The 27,449-nt window shown below is 39.1% G+C and overlaps 1 protein-coding gene across 3 annotated transcripts in view; it reads right to left on the bottom strand.

Annotated features, from left to right (window-relative positions):
* The window catches only part of LOC135481848 (bone morphogenetic protein 1-like), a 143,758-nt gene extending 116,563 nt beyond the window's left edge, over window positions 1-27,195 (bottom strand). For 2 of the 3 annotated variants that reach the window (XM_064761583.1, XM_064761585.1), the window contains exon 1: window positions 8,710-11,277. The gene's annotated coding sequence lies outside the window, so the exon portion shown is untranslated. Of the gene's footprint in view, window positions 1-8,709; window positions 11,278-27,167 lie in introns of those variants that run through there. The other variant, XM_064761584.1, reaches the window with a different exon arrangement.
* Between the last annotated feature and the right edge of the window lie 254 nt (window positions 27,196-27,449).

The following is a 27,449-nucleotide window of genomic DNA, read 5'->3' as shown; positions in this document are numbered from 1 at the left end:
TCCTAAGATTTACCATCTGCCACCAAAACAAACAAATACAAGTGTATATTCAGGAAGTTTAAATGTCATACATTGTATGAACTATTATTTCAAACTCTAAAATAATTCTCATTTTACAAATCATGCATGATAATGTTTGGTGAAATACATGTTGAGCAGGATCCGCACACTTATGTGTATGTATTAGGTACCAATTTAAGGTTAAGTGTAACACTCATTGACAGGAAGTAGGGTCAAATTACTATAACTCAAGGATTCATTATCCTATTGAAGAACAAATTACTCCTGAGTACAGGGTCAAAACCATTTGCGTCAAGAATATTATCTACCAGCTTGTATATTCAGGCAGAATAGATTAAGAGACCCTGAGGCTAATCAGAGGACAAAATAATGCAACTTGTAGTTGTTAGCATAAACAACATAAGAGTAACAACGTTAGCATAAGAGTATATATTAGCATAAAATTTGAATAAAATTTAAATTATGTACAGAATCTAGAGGCATGTGTCATAGTGAGTCACTATAACAATGATATAATCCATACACATGTGCTATATCTGGCTACACAGTGACAATCTTTGTATTAAAGTGTCCCACAATATAACTTCTATGAAACATACCCTAAATATCCTAAAATTTTGCATACAAAAGTACATTTTTGAAGGCAAATAAATGTTGCAAAATATTATTTTTGGTGCTGAAACTTAAAATTTTCCAGTACATCACCCCATCTTCCAAGCAAACCTCAAAACACCTTTCTATAATCTATAGATTTCTAAGAATTGGGAAATATGGGTAAGTTAGAGCAAAATGAGCAAAATTTATAGTCATTTAGGGTATACATTTATACAGTTGACATCAAAAAGTCTCTTAACAGTGTCAATGCAGATATTGGTGTTTATTTGGGGGTTTTTTGGAGGGCATTAGAGAACTGATTTCAGTGCCGACAACTCGCAGAGGCCACTTTCTGTTTTGGCACGGTAATTCAGGCACCTGACTGCCTGCAATACATGTTCTTGCCAAACAAGTAGACCACTCAAGTAAGAAGACACCAACAAAAGCCCCGCGTACTGTATATGACCAACGCACTTTTCCACAAACACATGAGGGCTCCATCCTAGAAAACAACAACACGGCTTTCGTAGGTGAGATTCTAAAGATGGCATTTTAAAAGTAGTTTTAGTTACTGCATTACTGTTATTAGGATATATAAAGTATTTTTGTACATGTACTTTTAAAAGTTACACTTGAACAAGGCAAAACCACAACAACAAAATCTGAAACCTACAATCAACTGTGTACACACCTTGAATGCAGTACTAACTTTATCTACCCAAATTCTTCTAATTTTTGGGACAGACATCAGTAGCATTGAAAGAAGAATATTACATTTCTTTACCAGCCTTTTGGAAAAGTAATGATATAAGTATATTGTTCATTAGATGATCTAACCATGCAAGAAAAAAGGAAGTCAATATTCATGCTACAATTATATATATATATATATATATATATATATATATATATATATGAGCAGATCAGTGTCCCAAAAATTAGAATAACTAGGTATATGTACTACAGATACATGAAAAAAAAAAAACCATAATGGTTCTTACTGACCATGAATCTAACATACAGAATTGAACTGTCAACACCACACAACTAGAGTAGCTCCTGGGTCAGTTAGCTGACGGCTGATAGCCTTACTGACAGTCTTATCTGTGAAGGGGCTGTGGCACTGTTAGCTTGCTTTCATCAGAAGAATGAGCAGAGCTATCACATTTAACACCACATATTGGAGTGATGAAGGTTACAAAGCCACTTGTACAAAGGCATGATGTGCAGTGTTGATGTGCTGATCACTGGCTATCTGCAACCTCAATGGCTATCTAAACAGAGCAAAGATAACACACATATATACATATAAGGAGAAAATAACATGCTGGCTAAGAGTTAAAACAATGTATTCTATATTTACACTGGTCAATATGGTAATGAGTTGTGGGTAGTTGGCTTGACTGTTAAGGGGTGAGGTCAGCATATTGTCAGCATAACATCATACAGTGGATCTGGACACAGACAGTGAATTAGCATGCTAATGCAAGGTCAGAATTAGATATGACCTCCAGTATTGCCACTTTAGATGACACATACAACTGATCTGGTTAGGTTAAAAGACATTAGAAATGTGCCATGTGCCATAACCTCAATCAACCTACTGACTCTGCTAACAACTGGTGAGCATTCATCTGTACCTCACTAACACCTACTGTTATCCCTCAGTCTGTAACATCAAGAGTTAAGTGAAAGCCGTCCTGAGGGGATGAAAGGAGAGAGAGGCAGTGAAAACCAACTGGTTGACTCCTCCTTTATTCTCCGCACAGACAAACAGCTGCCAGCAAGTTGCAGGGTATCAAGTAAAGGAGGTCAAGGTTTGTGTAATGTAGATTTAGGTGATATCAATTCTTACTTTATGTTTTATAGGTGAGCTGACACTAAAACTTCAAAAACGAATCAAAAACAAAACAAAAATCCACTTCTGTATTTTGTTCAGATTTGGTACTTTTATCATTTGCCTGTTTTTGGAAGGACTATCAATCAAGTAAATGACAGTCCACATTTCCCACACAATTTTTCAGTATTTTCTTTTTAATTTTTAATGACATTTAAAGATATAATACTAATAAACTGCCCATACAACAAACTTCAACTTGGAGTGGCCTTAGGAATAAACATTTATAACAAATGGTGAATTTTATTAAGCTTTTTAATATGGTGTATCCTGGCTTGTTTGTTGATAAGGCAGGTAAAAGAAATGCTAATATCATGTGGCATTCAGAGTTAGTCCAAAAAAGAAACTTTACTCAAAAATACATCAGCAAAATCAACTTGCAGATTCGGGTATCTTTGAAAACGTTTGGCAAGTCAAGAGGTTAGAGGTGATCCCAAATGATTCACTGCTGAGCTAAGCTGCCTAATTTTATCCACAGAGCCGGTTTCATCCATCCTCAGCCTTGATCTGCAGGCTGAGGCACGTTGCCTCATCACAAACTCTCATTACAAATTTAGTTTTGGGTGAAAGTAATCACAACTGGGCTTTTCCGGAGCTGAAACAAGATCCGTAACACATCCTGGCATCTGGATAAATGGGATAAAAATAAATGGAGGCAGCTATCTGAAATCTGGTTACTTTCTGACAGAGACTACAAGTTTTTACCCGCTAAAACATATAGGGTATCAACCAGAGTGCCGATATCTACAAGTGCTAAGACACCACTCACTTCCTAATAAATACAGTCCTTGCTTGAATGCCGTATACACCATGATGAACACTGCAGATGTGACGATATTAGTACATACATTTATACGGTGTATACATACATTTATAATCGTTACCTACGGAATGGGGGTGGGGGAAGCTGCTGTAATTCATAAAAACTGAAAGGAATTTAAGTTATCGTTGAAATGCTTCATCACAAATACAGTCATAAATTGCTCTAACAGATGTCAAACGTATGGTATTGAGTGTGAGGTGCATACAACATGTGAGGTATGCAACAAAGATTCAGAAAAAAAATAATGGCAAAGGAAAAAAATTGAAGTGGATGTACACAGCAGATCAGAAACATACAAAAAATCCATTATCAGATTTGGTTATATCTCTGATTCACTTAATACAGGTAGTCTTCCTGGACCGTCTTGGGTTCATTACAGTGAGTGGGCTACGTACATGTGTATTATGTGTATAGCCAACATTAAGATCTATCATCGCAGCAAGAGTTCCATATGTAAGAAACAGCATAGATGTCTAGAGGTAAAGGCAAGCTATCCATATAACATGCAGAATGGACCTCTTTACCATGGCAGTCTGCATATACCCGATAGATGCTGACCTAATGATGATTAAGCCTTCGTGTCCTTTGTGAAAATACAATCTCGATATTGGCTTGGGATTCTCAAAAAATAAGAGGCAAAGTCAGGGAAAATTGGAACTTGAAGCCGTATGCGTCTTTTTTATTACAGGTATAAAGGCTTGCTACATATAGAAACATTCAGAGAAAAGCCAGCGTACTGGCAAATGTATCACCATTTTTGTACCAATTCCCATGTTTCTGCAATTACAGTTGTAGAGTAAAATGAAAAACATATGATCTCAAGTCAAAATTAGGGGAAAAAAAGCAGGTTAAGTTGTCCTGTACTTCAATCTGACATTGTTTATGACCTATTTTCTCATGAATCTTGGTACAAATTCGAAAAAAAAGAAAACATTCCAATCTTGAGTACTTGGCAGGTTGAAGCACCAACTAAACAAGGATTGTTTTTCCAGACAAAACTTGCACCCAGTGGTATAATGAAAAACATTAGCCATTTAAAGGCAATAGAAAAACACCATGAACCACTGGATAAATTATACATTAAGTTCTTTCGCATTAGAACAGACAGGTTAGAAGAACACGACAGTGGGGCCTTTAGGATGTGGAAGGAAGTATTGAGTTGTTCCAAGGTTGTTTACAGTTTGCTGAACTGCCCCTGCTTGCTGGTCTGTCTGTTGTGAGTAATGTGTGGGGGCAGTGTGTAGCACTGGCCCTTAGCCAGGCCAGGCTAATGAGCCCCCATCACACATGGTAGGCCCCCAGGTGGGGAAATGGTAATCTCCAGGGGCAGATAAATATAACCTGCCGCTGCTATATAGATACACAGCCAGGAATGTACCCAGAGGGAGTAGCAGACAACAGCAGCTGTGGGGTGAACAATCAGGGGTACCATCACAACTCACAGCCAGCCCACTACAGGACAGGCACCAGGCCATATTACACAACCTGGCATCCGACATTTCCCAGCTTCACATCCTTCTGTATAAATCTTGGCAAGAGGGTAACGTTTCTCAAGAGCAACTGAGACCATGCAAACAAGAAGCCAAGTCAAAAACAATAAAGCATTATCTTCCCAGTTTAAGATGCCAAGACTTCCATATCCCCATTCATCAAAGTTCATTTCATCCAACTGATTTTGGGTTGAAGAGCTTTATTATGAGTAGATATGTTAAAATTGTTCTTCATACACGTGTAATTATTCATCTATTATTTGACTGGGAAAGATAAAAATATGGTACATAATACCTAATCAACAAATGGGTTTTTCCTATAATAGCAAACAGGATGGAATGATCTCTATACTCTTGGGCTAGGCTCCAAATCTCAGCCCAACTGCTTCCCATACCCAATATACTACGGAGATCCACAAGAAAGGCTGTGTCCTGTACTTGGAACATGTACGTGCAACTTCTCTAAAGCTAGTCTATCCCTACTACTGCTAACTACTGAAAATATGAAACACCCAGGTGTACATGTATGTGGCTTAGTCCTCGCTGGCTCATTTAGCTAAAGAGTATGTCAATGCACCCAATTTACACATGACAAATGAGGCCACATGTTTAACTGGAGTGTTTGCTGCCATGGTCACAGCTTTTAGCTACGAGGTTTGTCAGTTACCTGGCAAAGGGTGATAGATTCTTTCAGTTTCCTCCCCGTTACACCTGACTCTCATCCAAGAACTGAAATCTAAATACCAATCACACAGATAAATACATCCGCATAGGTTATATAAGCGTGCCTCAGTAACATATGCAGATATTTCATCATTACATCAAAGGCACAGTTTCAAAATGTAACTGGTACTACAAACAAGGTTAACTGATTCACTTTGAACCCATTGGGGTCAATAACATTCCCAATCTAACTGGAGATTCCATCACTTTCAAATTATTTCCATAAATTACAACTGCAGACAATTCTATGTAATTTCACCAGTTGTCAGACTCGATTAGTTTCTAGATTTGATTCGTTGTTTGATATGATCAACTGCAGCTGCGGACAGCAGTTGTTCCAATATAGGCAGCACATATACCCAGGGTAATCTATCGGGATAATCAGTGTGGTATCTGAACCTTTGACATTGTCCAAATAAACTCAGCCTCCCATGTGTACAAATTTACACATCCTGTAAGTCCTGCGGCAAGACCTCATTTTGACAGATAAAGATGGGCAGTATTCCCACATGGAATGCACCCCCCTCTACATTCCACAAATGCGCTACACAAGATTTCAGAAAAACAGTTAAGTAAAGTCACAAATGTATGAGCGAATTATGATTTGGAGAGGTTTAGCAACTTGACCAAATGCATATCACATTCCACACTTCAACGCTAATAAATTGCAGTGGCAACCATTACTGTTATCATTGTAGATATCCGATTATGATAGCTGGAACAGCTGTGTATCTGCATGTACTGCAAGCACTTGTCACTTTCTGTATACATGTACAGCATACACATGTAAAACACTGTTTTCACTCTTTACATGTACAAGTGTTCATGTCAATATATTTAGATGGAACAAGTCAATCTAGGCTGATAAAATAACACTCATAGTGAGAGATCCTGAAATTGAACTACCCAATAAATACACCTAGTACTATAATCAAAATGCTAGGTGTTGAAATTGCACAGTGGAATTTCTGTTTTTATGTATCTGAGAGGCTGAGGATATGGGATATCATAGTAATGCATATCAATCCACACACAGTGACTAGCACACAACATTAGCTGATGCTTTAGTTTCAATATGTAATGCTAGTTAAAGAGCCACTAACATGACCACATTTGTGTTTCTAGTTTAACATTAGGATGACAAATTTAAGTGCCTGAATTCAAATGTCTCAGTCCAATAATGTAAATTATTTAATCTTTGCAATCTCTAAAATCACATGAACATTGTATATAAGCCTAAAACTATTAGCCTATCCAGCTGACCGTCTCAAAATGTTGCATTTCACGATTGAAATAAACCTAGAATTACCCATTAAATAGCACGAATAAATAACCAAATATACTCAACACACATCAACGGCATTCTGACCATCACCTTGACCATTCATAGAATATATCCAGTCATTACAGTGCTGTGAAATTGGGTTATGGGGCTAGCAAAGGATAGAAACCATACGTTTGCCATTTTATGGCCACACTGATTTTTTTCAATAATGGCCCCACACCGCTAAATGTGCAGTCTTAAGACTACATGGGGCTATTGTTAGCCGAGACTAAGAGCCTGAACAGCTGCAAACCCTCATTAGACAGTTAGATTACTACATGGTACTTAAATCTCACCTCCTCTGTAAAAAGTGTTAACAATACATGCTTGGGGTGCGTATGTGGAGATTAAGGTACAAAGACAAGCTAGGAATCAAGTGTAAGCGGATTGTTGACTTAAAGGCCTCCATGGGTAAGCCAAAATCAACCATGCCCAAATAAAGAATTCATATAATTATATACATGAGAGTATAACAAAATGGGAAAGATATTTTCATACGAATGAATAAAATCTGCTTGTAATCTGTGGTAGTGGTTTAGATGTGATGGCATTACTAGCATTACAAGAACATCAAGAACATGTATGTTCAGAAAATGCATAATTACACTGCCATCCACAAGTGAAGTAAGCCTATTACATCCCACATTTATTTATTTATTTGAATAGTGTTTTACACTGTACTCAAGAATATTTCACCTATACGACGGCGGCCAGTATTATGGTGGGAGGAAACCAGGCAGAGCCCACGGAGAACCCATGACCATCCGCAGGTTGCTGGCAGACCTTCCCACGTACGTACGAAGAGTAAGCCAGCCCCACATTGGAATATGGATACAAAATGTATTCAGTATACAAAGTTACAGAAGTGGCTTATATTTTCTGAAGTTTGTATTCCAATTTCAATTTTAATCCAGCGTTAAAAAGAGTTTATCCGTGAGCTGAAATTTGCTTTATAGCTAAGGATATTGAATAAATGAAACCTTTATTTAAAAAGGGTAGCTTTGTCAAAATAAACAATTAGCTCTTCCCAGAGGCCCTCTATAACAATACATGAACATTAAACAAGTATAAACAGTATATACAATTCCATCTTTTTAAAACATGAAAACAGTCAATAATACCTCACCACAGTATATCGGGGCCTCTGTGGCTCAGTTGGTTAGCGCGCTAGCGTAGCGTAATGATCCAGGGGCCTCTCAACCAATGCGGTTGCTGTGAGTTCAAGTCCAGCTAATGCTGGCTTCCTCTCCGGCCGTATGTGGGAAGGTTTGCCAGCAACCTGCGGATGGTCGTGGGTTTCCCCCAGGCTCTGCTCGGTTTCCACCCACCATAATACTGGCTGCCGTCGTATAAGTGAAATATTCTTGAGTACGGCCCAAAACACCAATCAAATAAATAAATAAATAAATAAATAAATAAATACACTACAGTATATCAGCTTATATCAATTTACTGATTGAAATAAATTTTCAAATACCACAACTTAAAAGCATAAAGTGATGGTGCTGTTTTGATTATTAATGTATCATTAAATTAACAGATTAATGCTACAAATTCAACTTGTTTATTTTACATTCTTATTTTATGAAGCAGAAATATACAGTTAAATCTAGTCACGGTATTCATGGAGAGGTTTGATGAAATTTCACGACACCTTTCCACTACCGATCTATACACACACAAATATTCTCTGTGCCCACTGCAGATGTGGATACATTGTATGATATGTATGCAGGTGTCATTTTTTTCAAGCAAATGTAGTATCCGTTACCATAACAGCAGCAGTGTTGCGTAACCTGGTTGTGACCTAATGATGCGTGTAAGAATACATACTCACATGAACTACTTTGGTTACCTCTCCCCTTCACTGGACTGTAATAACATGTAGTGGTAATGTACATTCCATGCTAGTTGCTCATGGCTGACACAAGGCCCTTCAGTTAATATCAGGGTGGTCTGCATGTACAGAGCCTCCTCCAGTTGTTTCAGCCGACACTGAATAACCCAAGTTAACCTAGCAGATATGTATCTCTCCGAAATTCCTCTGCACCGATTTCCAAGTCAGATAACTCTTCTTCTTCTTCCCTTCTGACGCAGCAGAACGGTCTGATTGGTAAATGCACAAGTGTCGGTTTTTTCAGCAATGAAGGAAAACTCTGATGGCTGCTAACATTTCATTAATGCAATTTTGCAGCGCGGTTTGGGCTGCAAGTAATTTCCAAGTCAAACAAGATATATTCCAGTCAGCGGTTTGCGGGGAACAATGGAAACAATACTCCCCTGAAATACTGGAAACTGGATGAACTGTCCTAGACTGGAGTCAATACTGGGTTATTTATCACCATCAAAACTGTGGGTGCAATCTGAATTCTGCACGCTACAGCATCCTCCCCAACAACGATCTGGCACACAGCTGGCACCCTGGAGGGCCAGTGAACACACGACTAACTCCACCCAGACCTATTTCATTAATTAGTCAACTCAGGTGAAACAGCCACACATTATGCAATCATCAATAATTCAGACCAGGTAAAGGACTGTCAGTAAGTAATCACAGGTAATTGACTTATCTCTTACCCACTTTGATTTGACTAGTCATGGACATCGAGTTTTCATAGCTTCCACTTCACGGCCAGTTTATCTGTTGCCAGGCTGTGTGCCGAATTCCAAAACGGTGTTAATGCCCAGCCGCCGTTTGCCTAGATTAGAACAGCCAAGGCTTGCTCTATTTTCAATACCTTTGGGAATGAAATGTCATGCCAGTTAAATAGCAGCACAATTCCTTTTGTCACTTTTTACAGTTTCACAATCCTGCAGTTCATGCAGAGAGAACCGTACACAATCTATCGGTTCCTGGATTCAAAGCACAGTGAGCTAATCTCTCCACATGTAAAACTATCCTCGAACCATGCCGTCACCCACCCTGTGATTATCCGGAATAAAATACCAGACACCCCAGGATGAAATCCTCTTAGGAAAGACTGTTTAATCCTCTGGAAGATCGCAGGCCAATTAAACAGGCAGATTAAGAACCTGCCTCATTGGCGGCTGCATACTGCTGGGCAATCACACCCGTTGTTGCCCCAGGGGAGATGCGAGAATCCAGAGTTAGCAGCACAGGTATTACCTGCAGGACTCTCTGATGTATAAACTGGGTAATGACAATCTGCTTACTAAAACAATCCACACTGTACTCTGCCACCCCAGGGTTTTTTCCTTTCCTTACCTCACAGGATATATCTGGTTTGGTTTTCAGCCAATATGTGTTACTGTCCTGTTACTCAATTTGTGGTGGTAATTTCATTCAGAGTAAACTGCGTTGAAGCCAGTGTTGAACTGGGCGATGCACAGGGGCCAATAGTAGTCTGCTTGTTACACCCTCCAGCCTTTGCGGGGACCAGAACTCGGGGAGAAAACTGTCAGCCACATCACCTTCAGAAATCAATGAAGACAGCTAGAGGTCCATCTGGCACACATGTCTGTATGAGAATACTGTCTCCTCAATACTATAAATTGTCACCAGGCAGCAGCTTGTGCTCTAGCCGTCCAGCATGATTACACTAAACCCAGCCTTTTCTCTCCCTGCACAGCCTCTGGAGACTGCTGATCACCAGAGGCAGAGTTACTGACAGGTCTCAACTAACACAATTTCAAATGAAACTCCTAACACATGTATGCATCAGACAGAGCCAATATACACACACAGATTTTTCAAAATCAACAACAACAACACATACTCCACCTTTACAACTGTAAGTTCTGGCCCCTCTTGATGGTTGTCAGTGAATGAAATGTAGTAGGTAGTTAAACCAGTGTCTGCTCCAGTCATACAAACCCCTGCCTCAAGAGTCTTGTCTTAGTTACATGCCGCAAACCAACCACATGTCAGGGGACCCAGGACCTCTGAGAGCTGGCATGCGCCTCTTGTAGTGTATCAGTGCTCCGGAAGACAGGGACAGACAGGTCTGCTATGCTGTGTACCATCAACAGGCATTTATCAGTGGTGCCACACTGTAAATTGTTCCCACCTAGAGAGCCTTAAAGAGACAGGGCATAGGGGTACCAGATTACCCAGTCCCAACTCGGCTGGCTTTGATAGTACCCCAAGGGTGGAGTGGCCTGACTGAGCTATAGCTGGCAGCACATTGAGGGGTTGTGAGCTAGGGGGCAGTGGAAAGTAAGAGCTGACTGAAGGGAAGAGAAGCTTTTCCTGCGCCCAGCTATAGCAATCACAACCAGCACAGCCTGAGCATAGTAGTCTACCACCAGTCAGGAGAAGCGGATCAATAGCCTGAGAAGTGCCGAACGGCCGACCAGCCCTGGCCTACAAGCTCTTCAATTTCTCCCCAATCTTTTACTTTCCTCAGGACTTAGTCCTTACTCCCTCTTGTTTTCACAGTGGGATTATATGATTATGACGGGATTAATCCGTGCAGAGCTGCTACCCAGGAAAACCGAGCCCCTCCTAACCCCCTGGGATCTGAGTGATCCTGAGGAGAGATCTATACTTAAGTAACATTTGTTGTAATCCAACCAATAATGCATTTGATCGATGGTGTAAAGTATTTACAACATTATATTGCCTTTGCATGTTAAATACAAGCTTAGGGCATACCAATAAAAATCCATACATTACCTCTAATTAGATATGTAAGATCTTGATTTCATCTCTTTTAGTTAATCCAACAAACAGCAAGCTGATAATCGAAACTACATAGTCACAGAAATAAGATTTTATTTATGTTAAGCATGGATATTCAGTTCATGAATAAGTAATCCATGCACAGCTTATGTCCCTTTGATCCAGCAATTAATGATTCAAAATGAAAATTATGACATTACTTATTCAATAACTTTCACTGGCTGTTCTGGCTTCCAAGGAAGCATTACTTGAGCTAACTATTTCTCAGCACACAATCCAATACATAATTCTACAGCTATAAATTTACACCAGGGACCACCGGATGTTTCTAAGTAATGTTTAACATGAGAGGTTATCAGATTCTGAGAAAAACTTTTAATTGGCAGTTTCTTTTGTTTCTTGTTTCTTTTTTTTCTTCACTTTTTTTGTGATAAAGTCACTAAAATAACAGGAAACAATTTCAAAAACTGTTTGAATTGTTTTGGATAATGATAAGGTTTTTTATATTCTGATGTAGGGTAACTCTTACAGATTTGCCCTCACAATGCTATAAAGTGACGATCTCATGGATTCCACAAGGACTGCTATTCTGTTGTTATAACTTGCAACTTTGATATTCTGTATTTAACTACAATTAATAACGCTGTACACTGTCGTATATGTGAAATATTCTTGTAAATGGCATAAGGCACCAATCAAAGATATTTGTTTTTACACCAGAGACGAAGACAGCATGAGCTGGACTTGGACTCACACCAAGGCCCCTCAAATAAAAAAAAAAATACATACGTATAACTAAACAGCAATACAAAAAGAGTAATACGTACATATGTGCATGTGCACACATGTAGGATTACTCTCTGCAAAACTGCAACAAATTACTTTAGGTATAAAATATGATATTGATAATATTACCATACAAAATGTTACCATACGCAATATAAATACTGGACAAAAAGTATCAACACAACACTAAGTAGTTCATATTGCACAAATACATACACACATATATTTGACTTTTATGGTGTCCCTGAACATGAATGGACTGCTGTAACACTGCAACATAACAAAAGAAGTTTTGTCATCACATCGATCAACCAGTTTTTGTAAAGCATGAAAAAGTTCCTAAACATAAGGACACTGAGAGCATTTTCTTTACCATTACACATTGACAGTTATCACAACTAAGGATATTACCCTGCCTTCCGACCTGTCCTTATGGCAACCTCATATTCAAATTCTGACAGGTTTACACTCTGACTGATGACTGACCTGATGTTTACCATAAGCTGCATGCACATTAAACACTCTTTCTATTGGTATAGTATGAGTTGTCCCCCCTGACAATATAGTCAACCCAACAAGCAAGTTCTTCTGTTCTGGCAAAATATTAGCATAAGGTTAAATAAATTTATTTTTTGCTAGATGATGCAAGATGCTAGATAATGGTCATACTCAAAATATTTAACTCACACAATTATATTCAAGTTTTCATGTGTGGAAGAAGCTGGGCAACCCTGGGTAATACCCCCTTCCTCGGCCACATTTCTAGGTACCATGTAGTACCAGTGCACATAGATCTGTTTATTTCTTATTTTTATTAAAGAGAAGACAAAATTAGAACAAATGTATATAAATATACATGCATGTATCGATAAAGTACACCACATATAGTTTCATAGGCATAACTGTCTATTTTGCAGATGTTGCATAACCAAGATTTTGCAGTTTGAAAGTAGATGTAAAATCACACACAATGAGAAAATCTAATACTAGTCCAGGTTATCAATTTGAATTGATTAGGTGCGAGTCGATTCAATATTCAGAAATACCATGTTCTGCCTTTAATCATATTTACGTTAGGTGTGAGTGATGTGACATCATGTTTTCAGTTTATCTAACATGGTGCATCCCTTAGATTAAAGACACTTTGTAGTTACACAGTAGGTCAGAAAAAAACATGGCTGTTTAACTTTGTTCCCACATTTGAAAATAACCAAGGTTATATCGTTTGTTGATTTTTCTTTTAAGTGATTGGTGTTTACTGCTCTACATGTACCGTACTTCACAATTTTTCACCAGTACAATGGAGCCAGGTTTGAAAATAATCTTCAGGTACATGTACCACACCCCAAAGTTTCCAAATGTATTTATTTACTTATATGAAGGCTGAACTGATCCAGTGTGAAATCTCATTAAAGTCAAGTGGGCAGTTGAATTAAAGATGACATAATTCTTTGTTATATGACCAAAATACAATGTTCGAGGTAAAATTGAAATGAACAAACAGTAAGCAGATAAGAAAAATATAAATATCGCATTCATTATGAAAACAAAATGTGTCCCAGAACTTTGCCTTTGAACACTTCTTCACATTTAAACTTTATATGCTTTTCTTGTGCCAAAAAATTACATTTAATTGTCCTTCGTATTGTGAGTAATATGTTTGCTAACTGTCATGTGGAAGACGACACCAGAAATGTAAATTCTGAAAAAGTGTACACTATTTGATGGCTCAGTTCCACTGTTTGTAGGGCATTTGCCAGGTACATGTACAGTCACAAAACTAGAAAGCCATACACAATTACCTGAGAAGCAGTAATTAATCGACTAACTTTATTACCAAAACCCCTGAGAAAAGAGCAGTACAGAGTTCCAGAGATGGGTCGAAAGTCTTATTTATCCAACAGCTCAAGGAAGCTTTTTTTTTTGGCCCTTACGCAGTTGCAGAATTAATTGCCATCGATATTTCACAACCACAAATGTGTAATTGAAGCATACCGTGATTAGAAGCTGACGGCATTGGGCTGGTAGCAAACCTGTAGCACTTCCCAACAACTACTCGGTAATGAAGGTAGGTATTAATTTCTACTCAGGCCAGTCACCTTTGGATTAGCACATTCATGACATTTGTGATAAAGAATGACTTATAGAGGTTGAGGTAGTTGACAGGTTCACAGATTCACAAGGTGACTGATAATACAGCTCTGGCAGAACTGGCAGTCTGCACTTCATTCATTATAGTGTTAACCATAAAGCACCAGGATCCAGCCAGAAGTACAACAAGCAGAGGTCTCACTTAAAGCTGTATACATGTGAAATATCTCAGCTTTCTTCTTGTTTTTAGTATTTTTCTTCAGCAAAATTAAATTCATTCACATATTTCTACTCTATTGTAGAATTCATGGACTAATAATGATTTTGAGAATGTTGGAAACCAATGACATAATTATTCAAGAGATCATTTAACAGTAGAGTACAATAAGCAGGTAAAGTACAAGGTATAATTTCTGGGAGGATGATCACAAGAAATGGTATATGTAAATGACCAAAAGAAGAAATACTACGGGTGGAAAGCCATCACAAGGAATAGCACTAGTGGGTGACCACCACAAGGAATGGTACTGGTGGGTGATCACCACAAGAAATGGTACTGGTGGGTGACCATCACAAGGGATGGTACTATTGGGTGATTATCACAAGGAATGGTGCTGGTGGGTGACTGTCACAAGGAATGGTGCTGGTGGGTGACCATCACAAGGAATGGTACTGGTGGGTGACCATCACAAGGAATGGTACTGGTGGGTGACCACCAGAAATGGTACTGGTGGGTGATCACCATCAGAAATGGTACTGGTGGGTGATCATCACAAGGAATGGTGCTGGTGGGTGATCATCACAAGGAATGGTGCTGGTGGGTGACTGTCACACGGAATGGTACTGGTGGGTGACTGTCACAAGGAATGGTGCTGGTGGGTGACCATCACAAAAAATGGTACTGGTGGGTGACCATCACAAGGAATGGTACTGGTGGGTGACCATCACAAGGAATGGTACTGGTGGGTGATCACCACAAGGAATGGTACTGGTGGGTGACTGTCACAAGAAATGGTGTTGGTGGGTGACCACCAGAAATGGTACTGGTGGGTGATCATCACAAGGGATGGTACTATTGGGTGATTATCACAAGAAATGGTGTTGGTGGGTGACCATCACAAGGAATGGTGTTGGTGGGTGACCATCAGAAATGGTACTGGTGGGTGATCATCACAAGGAATGGTGCTGGTGGGTGATCATCACAAAGAATGGTACTGGTGGGTAAACATCACAAGGAATGGTACTGGTGGGTGACCACCAGAAATGGTACTGGTGGGTGACCATCACAAGGAATGGTACTGGTGGGTGACCACCACAAGGAATGGTACTGGTGGGTGACCATCACAAGGAATGGTACTGGTAGGTGATCATCACAAGGGATGGTACTATTGGGTGATTATCACAAGAAATGGTGTTGGTGGGTGACCATCACAAGGAATGGTGTTGGTGGGTGACCATCAGAAATGGTACTGGTGGGTGATCATCACAAGGAATGGTGCTGGTGGGTGATCATCACAAAGAATGGTACTGGTGGGTAAACATCACAAGGAATGGTACTGGTGGGTGACCATCACAAGGAATGGTACTGGTGGGTGACCATCACAAGGGATGGTACTGGTGGGTGATCACCACAAGGAATGGTACTGGTGGGTGACCATCACAAGGAATGGTACTGGTGGGTGACCACCAGAAATGGTACTGGTGGGTGATCACCACAAGGAATGGTACTGGTGGGTGACTGTCACAAGGAATGGTGCTGGTGGGTGACCATCACAAGGAGTGGTACTGGTGGGTGACCACCACAAGAAATGGTATTGGTGGGTGACCATCACAAGGAATGGTACAGGGTAGTGGTCTCTATTGAGGAATTCCAGTGGTGGGTGACTATCACTGGGAATGGTACTAATAGGTGATCATCACAAGGAATGGTGCTGGTGGGTGACCATCACAAGGAGTGGTACTGGTGGGTGACCACCACAAGAAATGGTGCTGGTGGGTGACCATCACAAGGAATGGTACAGGGTAGTGGTCTCTATTGAGGAATTCTAGTGGTGGGTGACTATCACTGGGAATGGTACTAATAGGTGATCATCACAAGAAATGGTACTGCCGGGTGATCATCACAAGGAATGGTACAGAGGAGGTGGTCCCTTTTAAGGAATGGTACAGATAGGCAACCATCACAAGGAATGGTACTAGTGGGTGATTATCACAAGGATAGGTGTTCGTGGGTGACCATCACAAAGAATGGTACTGGTGGGTGATTATCACAAGGATAGGTGTTCATGGGTGACCATCACAAAGAATGGTACTGGTGGGTGACCATCACAAGGAATGGTACTGGTGGGTGACCATCACAAGGGATGGTACTATTGGGTGATTATCACAAGAAATGGTGTTGGTGGGTGACCATCACAAGGAATGGTACTGGTGGGTGATCATCACAAGGAATGGTACTGGTGGGTGATCACCACAAGGAATGGTACTGGTGGGTGACTGTCACAAGGAATGGTGTTGGTGGGTGACCATCACAAGGAATGGTGTTGGTGGGTGACCATCACAAGGAATGGTACTGGTGGGTGATCATCACAAGGAATGGTACTGGTGGGTGATCACCACAAGGAATGGTACTGGTGGGTGACTGTCACAAGGAATGGTGTTGGTGGGTGACCATCACAAGGAATGGTGTTGGTGGGTGACCATCACAAGGAATGGTACTGGTGGGTGACCATCACAAGGGATGGTACTGGTGGGTGACCACCACAAGAAATGGTCCTGGTGGGTGAACATCACAAGGAATGGTACTGGTGGGTGACCATCACAAGGGATGGTACTGGAGGGTGACCACCACAAGAAATGGTACTGGTGGGTGACCATCACAAGGGATGGTACTATTGGGTGATTATCACAAGAAATGGTGTTGGTGGGTGACCAAAACAAGGGATGGTACTGGTGGGTGACCATCACAAGGAATGGTACTTGTCGGTGATTATCACAACCATGGGGCTGGTGGGTGACCATCACAAGGAATGGTACTAGTGGGTGATTATCACAAGGAATGGTACTGGGGAGGTGGTCCCTTTTATTTATTTATTTGATTGGTGTTTTATGCCATACTCAAAGAATATTTCACTTATATGACAGCCAACATTATGGTGGGTGGAAACCGGGCAGTGCATGGGGGAAACCCACGACCATCCGCAGGTTGCTAGCAGACCTTACCACTTACGGCCGTCCCGTTTAAGGAATGGCACAGATGGGCGACCATCATAAGGAATGGTACTTTAGGGCAACTATCACAAGGGATGGTGCCTGTGGGCAACCATCACAAGGAATGGTACTTTAGGGCAACCATCACAAGGGATGGTACTTTAGGGCAACTATCACAAGGGATGGTGCCTGTGGGCAACCATCACAAGGAATGGCACAAATGAGCGGCCATCAAAATAAATGGTACCGGGGGTGGTCCCTTTAAAGGAATGGTACAGATGAGCAACCATCACAAAAAGGAATGCTACAAATCGAATGGTATTGGACCATCACAAGGAATTATATTGGTGGGTACTTAGTTAATAGCCAAAGGAACTGTTTTTGTGAGTTAGTTTTCAGAGCAACAGAGACTTTACATATCATACACTGAATACAAGTTTATATTATATTAGCTGACATAAAAACATACAGAGGCCAATAAGCAGGAACTGTGCCAGAATTCATCATGGTGCAAATCAGTCTCCATCATGGATGAACCATTCAAATCATTCAAAAAATTTTTTTACTTATACTGAAGCAAATATTTTGTCATCTCAAAACTCTACCTATATGTACAATGCAGTGTACAACCATACATACATGTAGTCTGAACATCTGTAGACAAATTCTAGCAGTGAATGCACTTTACCTTACGGCATCCAAATTACCATGCTGTATCCCAACTGTCATTACCATATGACATTCAGATCAGCATACTGCATCCAAATTAGCGTACAGCTTACAACCTGCTAAACTGCATCCATCTATATATATGTACACTGTACATCAAACCAAACTGCAAAACAATTTAGGATGAATACAATGTTGGTTACATTGTATGTATATGTAAACCCACTCTATTATATTTGCCATTAATACTGAAGAATTTGAACAAACAATGAATATGAAACAAGTAAAGGCAAATCTATATACGTTTTTTTTTTCCCTTCAATGTGTGTAACATGCATATTGTGGCCTACAGTGAAGCTGTCATACAGAGGATGCACTGTGCAGCAATACAAACATTGGACAGTAACACTACATGTACATGTAGCTGCTTGATGCAGCTAACACTGTGGTGCAGAATTTCTGTTTCATCGAGCCATTGTTAGCACAGTCTGGAAGAATCACATTTCAAAGATAGTTGTTGGGTAACTGTAGCTGATGAAATATTGGCAATATCTGCAGAGAGCAAATATTACCAGGCTCATCTGGGTGTCCGATGTCTGTCTGCCATAAACTATCCACCCATCCAAGCCGTTTTCAGGCATTAGAATTATGTACTGTATGGAAATGAAAAACCAAAAAAAAAAAAAAAAAAAAAAAACCAGAAGCTTCCTGTTCAAAGCCTGGTCCAATTACACAGTTTCTCTGTTACCATGAATCATGCTCTCCAGGGACTTCTATTTGAATGCCTATGTTATGAAAACATATCAAAGTATTTAAGACATGCAAGCACAAAAAAGCTTTTTTATTCCTGTTATTTCCGTAGAGCACTGTCATTTTCATCTGCTAAATTTATATGTATGTTACTTAACTATATTAGGAGGGATTAAATCTCTATGTGTGTGAAAGTGGAGTTTTGAGGATTTGGAAAATTGTGCACAGAACATGTACATTAGACAATAATGATGTCATAAATGTTTTACTTTTGCATGGATACTTTCCTTGCAGCATTATCTATGAAAATATATTTTAAAAAATATTCTGGACACACAGCACATCTACGTGACAAACAATGTATTGACAATCACTAACAACTACAGCAAGCGGAAGTACTGACTCTTTTATAATTAATGGTTTCACTACCTATCACAGGACGCTATGCAACACTGAAGATGTATCAGCAAACAGTCATATATCACAATTGTAATGTTTTCCAAGAAAATACTAAACATTCAATTGGTGAGCCTAAATGCAATGTTCAAAGATATACTTGGATTTGCTTCCATAACTCTGAACGCTTGCACCAGAGCTTTTCCTTTTGCAAGCAGTAAACTAACCACTTAAAAGCAACATGGGCTTAAAACAGAGATGTATGGTCATTCATTCCTGCATTATAAAGCAACTGTTCAACCAATGCCACTTAGGTAATCTGAGTGATAAATTGCACCCAACTGCCATCATGTCTGAACCATGCTGGTTTGTTTAGCATACCCTGATGGAATGACGCACTGGTTGACAATCCCTAAATTACCTGGGTTACCATTACACAGTTGGGTGCTCTCAGATTGTGTTACTGGCATTGATTCCACTTTGGCCTGGTTTAGTACACAAAGCTACCATAGACACAGCTTTTAACATTTCTAGACAGAGAAGAGCTAGCTGGATGACCTTAGTTCACTGCACAATACATTCCTATTTCCATGAAGACGATTTCAACCAATCATAAATCGCTCCTGTATATTACGTGCAGGTAAGAAAAAATTATAAGCCTCTTAATTTCACAGTTATTTAAATCTTTAAATTTTGAACTGACTTTGATATTTCACATACATCATTCAAGAGAAAGTGGCATCATGCTTCTGGATTCTTTAGTTTGCATTGTACGTTTTGGACAAGCAATGTTAAACTTGTTGATATTTTAATACTATTTCACCTATGATGCTGAAAGTTTTAATTAATCAATGTGTGTGAAATATCAAATATATGACCTTTCAAAATATTCTGGATCATTACAAATTTAAGAGGGTTACCGTTTCTGACCCACCCAATATAAAGTGTAGATGTACCCTAATTCTTTGAAGCTGAAAATGACAAACAAAACAGCAACTAGATGCAGACATGAATGTGAATATACATGTAGCCAAGTGGTGAGTCAAGGTCATGAGGTTAAGCATGGCTTTCCTCCAATCACTTGAATATACGCTGTATTACTACAATTCTTCAACCTTTTCACATGTTTGCTCAGTGTTTATTCAAGCATATTTTGAATGCATTCTTCTTTACAGACTGATAAAATTATACTTTTTATGAAACCCTCAAACTGGCCAATCCAACCAATGTGGTTTTGTTTCCAAAACCAAATTACAAATGTACATAAATTGCAATGAAAGTTGCTCTTTCAAATGTGAGAAGGTTGAGAAATCATGGTAGATCACACCAGACACTCTCTGGATTCTCCCATCACCAATGTTCTTGGGAAACATGGTCGCAATAAGCAGTTGACAACACTCTAGGGTTGCTTAGATGGCTCTGCTGGAGATCAGTATGGCTTGAGTTAAAACACCAGTTTAAGAGTGAAATATGAATTACACGACATACACTGTACATGTCAAGAAGTTAGAAGTGGCTTGGCAACAGACCTTTTTGAGTCATCAAACTATAAAACAAGAAGTTTCTTCCTGCTTGTCGTTTGATTTTCTGCATAACCGTTCATATGATCAGCTTAATACTTGCTTGCATGGTGCATTCCTGAGGATCAAAGAAAGCGCAGTAACATGTATCCAAAGATTTTCTATTTTGTGTGCAAATTCAGGGACAAATGATGCCACAAATGGGCACAGTGTGCTAGTCTGGTAAAAAATATAATATACTAACTCCAGAATGCCAAAAACCATTACTGATCATGTTGTTGAAATGGCATGGCATAATACAAGACAACAATGGTGAGCTATAATCCTGTATACATGGATTTCATGACCAAGGGATTTACAGCTTCAGATAACGACAATACCAGGAATCCTATTTATAGAAACCTCTGATTCATCAGTCATGTAAACTGATAACACACAGTTTTCCACAAGGGGAAACAAACAGAGAAGATAACAGCTTTCACATGGTTAAAACTTATTTCAGCCATGAGCATCAAGTTAAATTGTCTCTAAGAAGCAGGGGGTATTTTTTTTTATTTCTTTCTGTTCTATTTGAATGGCATGTATCTAGTCTTAAAAACAGATATTGCCAACTTCTGTATATAATACAGTTTTTACCCGAAATCTTTTCCAATGGAAAAAAAATGTCAGGTTCTCAAGCAGCAAGATTACATAAAATATTCAGCAGCTTTACAGTGCACAATAATGTTTGACTGTTACAGCCTTCAATGGGGTTTTACCTCAATTTTTGTTTCAGAGGAAAGCTAACATTTTTTTTCAGTATATATACATGTATATGTCTAAAATGTTTCTCAAAACATTTTGAAAAAACTACAATGTTTCTCCTGCTAATTGGGACAGATGCAGGAACAGATGCGGGGACAGCTTTATTGGTTGTTCTGTTGCTTTTTGTATGTATGTACTGTGATGTTCATCTTTCAAACTATATGATGCTTTGTCTTGTTTTATATAAAGCGATGCATTTTCTGATTGGACTATGAAGCACGTTCCAATATTGTTTTCTCTGTGAAGACCAATTTCATTACAAACTGAATGAGCTACTTTCAATAAATAAAGACATTTTTATCACACATAGGGCAAAGTTCCTGGATTGCATGTGAAGCAAGTATACTGGATAGAATATATTTTTTTTCTTTTCTCATCGGTACTTGAAACCATTTTTAAGAATTTTTTTTTTCATCTGCAACGACGGTGGATAAATTTAAGGTCATGGCATAAACTTCTTGACTTCAAACTATCAATAACCTACAATGGAATTGTGTCACTCATGAGCCAATTTGCTTCGGGCATGCAGAGAGTGAGAACAGAGGAGGGGAGTCTACAAATTCTCTGTCCAAGGCCAGTTTTGAACCTACAGGTCAAGTTAAAATTGCTGGTATTGTAAATGTATTCATTGCAGACTCAAACTTCATAAAGACTAAAGATTCTAACCAGGATATCCTCTCTAAGCAATCAGTCAATATGAAATGTTTTTGCTCTCCTTAAAGGGATGCTGCATAAAATTTTTTTTAAAAAGAAGAGACTTGTAAAAATTGAAACAGGCATCATTAAACAGACCATTTAAAGCTATGCACAAATATACAGGCATTCAAATATTTGATTTCTAACGTGGACTTCATGGATCTTACCATCAGCGTTTCATGCTGACTTCCTCACCGGCCATACTTGCGAAGGTCTGTCAGCAACCTGCTGATGATCATGGGTTTTCCCCGGGCTCTGCCCGGTTTCCAACCACCAGAATACAAGCCGCAGTCATATAAGTGAAATATTCTCGAGTACAGCGTAAAACACCAATCAAATAAATAAATACCATCAGATACCATCAGTTTAGGAACTCTGATGTCACAGGAAGTTTTTTCAACTCTCATCATGACACTGAATGTTAGAACAACTCTTTGTATCCATGAGTAAAAGATGACTGAAATAATGGTCCCAAAAATTCCTTCGTTCTGGTGAACATCAGAAAAAAAAGGTGATGTGACATCACAGTTCCTAGTTACGGCCAATATGGCTCATAAAAACCAACATAATTATCAAATATTAAAATGTATTTCTACACTTGAAAAAATGTGAAAAAATGAATAAGTGTACTTGTACACATAGTTTACAGTTGCCTGTATAGTTAACTTCACATTTAGCTTTCTTTCACTATAAAGGAATGTAGTTCTGAGGCAAACTCAGAACATTGTCCTTGAATATTTCCAAAAAAACATTCAGCTCTAGATAAGCTTACCATAGTCATGCAAACATTTAACCCTTTTTTTTTGTTCTTTTTAAGGGAAGTAATATTGAGGCAAATTTCACTAGTGCCCTTCTATATTAGTAATAAGTTTCAGCTCTACTTAAATTTACCATGCAAATATTTAAGCATGCTTCCAACAGGTTGTTAATATCCGCCACAAAAAGTGAGCAATATGGCCGCTGCCTGTTAACATTCCCTGAGGCCAAAGGGCCATGAATGACAAGATCTATCAATAAGGATACCTTATTAACCATATCATGGTGGGACAAATTAAAGTTCTCTAGAGACAGAAGCTAAAGTGGAGAGAACACAGAGGCACTTCTGGGAACAGTCAATTCCAACAGGCAACTATAAACCATAAAGCATTGCAGAGAGACAGAGAGAGCAGAGAACTAATATCATGATCTGGAGGCTATCTGCTTGCACTCCACCTTCTGTTAAACACTACTATCGTAAATTAACACTTGTCCGGATGGGAAGCCATAAATATCTCCTGCATCAGACACAATGAATTGGCCCGAAGCCTTGGCCGTTCCCTTCGCCACCTGATATTCAATATTGCCAATAACACTGCACACTGACCACGGTGAAATTTATGGGAAGCTGGCAGATTAAGAATGTCACCAATTATCAGAAGCCATGAAGCCTATGGAAAGATGATGTTGCCGAAAGGAATTCACTTTTGATTGCGCAATGATTAACTTTTGACCAGTTCAAACCTTTCCTCGGTTCTAAGGCTATACTTGGATTAAAGAAAAGTTGTTTTGAATTAGCCCTCCAGCAACAATGTGGAAACTTACAACCTCATTTGTAATGAGCGGAGATTAATCAACGCTGTAAATAGAAATTCTTTAATTCAGCAACACCATACTATTTCTAAAAAGCTGTTAATTGTGCTCCTGCTGGTTGAGCAGAAACGAAACAGAAATCAGCCCAGTCTCTATGTTTCGATCTGTATGTTTGTCTTCTCCAGCAATTATTACCATACAATTTATACCATAAAGGCTGATGTGGTGGAAGAAGGGGAGTCAAGTGTGACATTTTTTCACAGCATTCTATTAAAGAGTTACTCCAGTGTCAAGTCCAAGACCTGTACGTCTTGAAAGCAGGATTAAATGTTAAGGATCCAATTTGCATTGTATTAAAACCACTGTTGTTAGTTGTGGAGGATAATACTGGAACACTTGGCGTCACCCATCACTGATGTACAGCCACAAATGACATCATCCTTTCCAACGCCTATGATGTCATTCAAGCATAACTGCAATACTCAATGTCACATCTGCTTGATACATCGTAACATAAGGTATATTATCAATTTTTCGGACACTGCCATGATTTTGCTTTTGAGTACTTTTACAGGTTAAATACACTGTAGTGCTCTTCGTAAATCATTTTGAACTGTGCATAGTGTCAGCTCTGTTCCTTAAGGTATCCTTCATAACATTTTAATATTTCCATCTGGTTTCTCCTGAGGCTGAAGTGGCATTTTAATCCTTAAAGATATTGATCAGAAATGTAGCTACATCACACGGCTTACTTATGATGAAGGCATACATAAGCTGCAGTTTTTGCACCAAAACTTCCACCCTAAAAATTATACATTTTTGTGAATTTACACTGCATTGTCTTCGTTGTATGAAACCAAATTTTTTTACAATTTTTTAAAGAGCTACTATGGCATCAAGACTTGTACGTCCTAATAGCGAGGTAAAATTATACAGATCTAGATCATTGGCATTGCTTTCTTAAATTGTAAAAAAAAAAGTATGTTGTATTAAAGCTGCTGTTGTTAGTTTGAGAGGATAATATGGAAACAAGCTGGCCCCGATGGCTCAGTTGGTAGAGCATCCACTACGGAAGCAGTAGATCCAGGGTCAATTCTGGGTCGGGTCACACCTAAGACTTTAACAGAGGAAGTTGTAGCTTCCTTGCTCGGTGTTCAGCATTAAGGAGACATTGCAATGACTGGTTGACCCATATCAGTATAATGGCTTGGGTTGGGTGGCTTCCTTGCCTTCAGTAAGTTGTCTCAGTGAAGCAGCATTAGATACAAGAGCGGTAGAAATCCGTCCTGCAACAAGGAGGAACATTATACGCACATGCACTCTAAGGACTCCTTCGTCGTCACATGACTGAAAAATCATTGAGTATGTTAAACCCCAAGCACTCTCACTCACTCACTCACTCACTAATACGGAAGCAAAAGTTCTCTGTCGTTTCCAATTGTGCCTAGTGTGAAGCCATGCAAGAACACTTGACTTACCCATCACTTTTTTTCTACAACAATACAACTAAGTATTAAAATAAAAATTCCTAAAGTAACAGTTTTAGAGCATGCAGTTCAACTGTTTTGGAGCTAAGACAAAGTCAGGACTTTGTGATCCTGTGGCTGCTGTTATTATGTCCAGAGACTCAAACTGTCAAGGTCACACACACCAAAACTGCCTGAAACCCAATTCAACCTAATACCAGACCTTGTTCCGTCTTGCTTCAATAGATACAACCATGTCACCTGAAAGGCCACACTAACTTCTGACGTTCTTATTAGACGATATGGTCGCCAAATTCAATACCTATTTGTTACATTTGCTTACCCTGTGTCCATGTTCGAGGCAAGTTGGTGGCAAGTCGGTGACAGACAGACAGAGCCCCTCCAAGATGAGCAACAAGTCAGCACTTAAAAGCCATGATTCCCCACATTCATATTACTCTTAATTTATTTTAGGACTCCCTTGGTATGAGCTGGACCAGACACCATTTATAACTGTGAAGTCTCCAGTAACTACTTCTTCCAGGCTGTCCTGTATACTTTACCAGTATAAGAAGAGATGGGCAATACTACTGAAGCAAAAACCTATTAATCGTCATATATCCCCCCCCCCCACAAAAAAAATGACCAGGAATAGCTTACAGTTATAGGCAGCTTACCTGATAATTTTTACCAATAAATGACTAATATCCATGGTGGAACTACATGCATTCAGTAAATACCAACAGCTTAGGGTTTCTTTTTGCATCAAAAAATAAAAAACAAGGGAAATCTACCCTTAAAAAAAGCCAATGTCTACATGGGTATTAATATACTGGTGACATCAAACAATAAATGAAGTTACGTCTCAGAAGAACAACTGATTTCTCTGTTTTAACGATGCTCTTTCCAGAAGAAAACAACATCTCCTATACAGGAACATAAAATGAAGACAGATAACTATAACTATGTACCATCTCTACAAATATTCTGGTGATACTGTATTGTCACAGTAGCTTTAAGTGTATATGTGTTTATATCACTATATTTTCTAACATGGTAATAGGTAAATTTACAACCACACGTGTAATTTATACCATTTCACATATATCAGTACCACAAAAGGCATATGAACCTTGGAAAAAAAATTAAACCCCAATCTATACCATGAGTATACCTCTCATGTGCATAAGACGCTGACTGTTTTTCATTTAAAAAAAAACTACTACTACTAATTCTTTCTTGACTTTTGGTGTCAACAAGCCACAAACAGCTAGAACTCGTCATGTAGGAAAGTTTGTTCCATTTCCTGCACTCAAAATGTGAAACATTCTTGAAAAGTGCTTTAAGCAACAATCCAATAAATCCAAACATGATCCATACAGTGTATGGAAACATTATAAGATGTCCTCAACAGTTTATCATCATCATCATCATCATCATCTGTTTCATCATTAACAGTACACACAAGAGTTAATGGTCCTAAAATACCATTAAGAAGGGCACAATTTTACACGTTACAGCTTCAATGCTCCCTGTTCCCACTGCTTAATTTAAGGCAGTCAGCAAGTACAGGTTGAACAAAAACTAAGAAAAGACGTACTCAGTAATTACAAGACTCAGATTAACAAAGGGCATCCTATTCTGTAACATTCACATATATCAACTTCACAGAGAAACCAGTTTAATCCTTGCCTACCTGCTAGTGTTCATTCAATACCAGCCCGGCAATCATTTCTCTGGCGCGCCTCACTGCTGATTGGTTAATAATCGTCCAGTCAGGCAGAGAGATACCCTACAGAAGAGAATGCAACTCATATAACAAGTCCCTGACTATGTATGGCAAGACTGGGGGATTAGCAGCATTTTAGTGGGCATTTTCTTGCTTGAGAGGAACTCTACATGCCACCGGACACCTCCTAATCAGAATATGCTACACTGAGTTTATATATAGCCTCTGTAAGAACTGGTTCTTCTCAGT

The sequence above is a fragment of the Liolophura sinensis genome, chromosome 1 (genome assembly GCF_032854445.1).
Source record: "Liolophura sinensis isolate JHLJ2023 chromosome 1, CUHK_Ljap_v2, whole genome shotgun sequence".
Lineage (NCBI taxonomy): Eukaryota > Metazoa > Mollusca > Polyplacophora > Chitonida > Chitonidae > Liolophura > Liolophura sinensis.
This window is presented reverse-complemented; position numbering and strand designations above follow the sequence as displayed.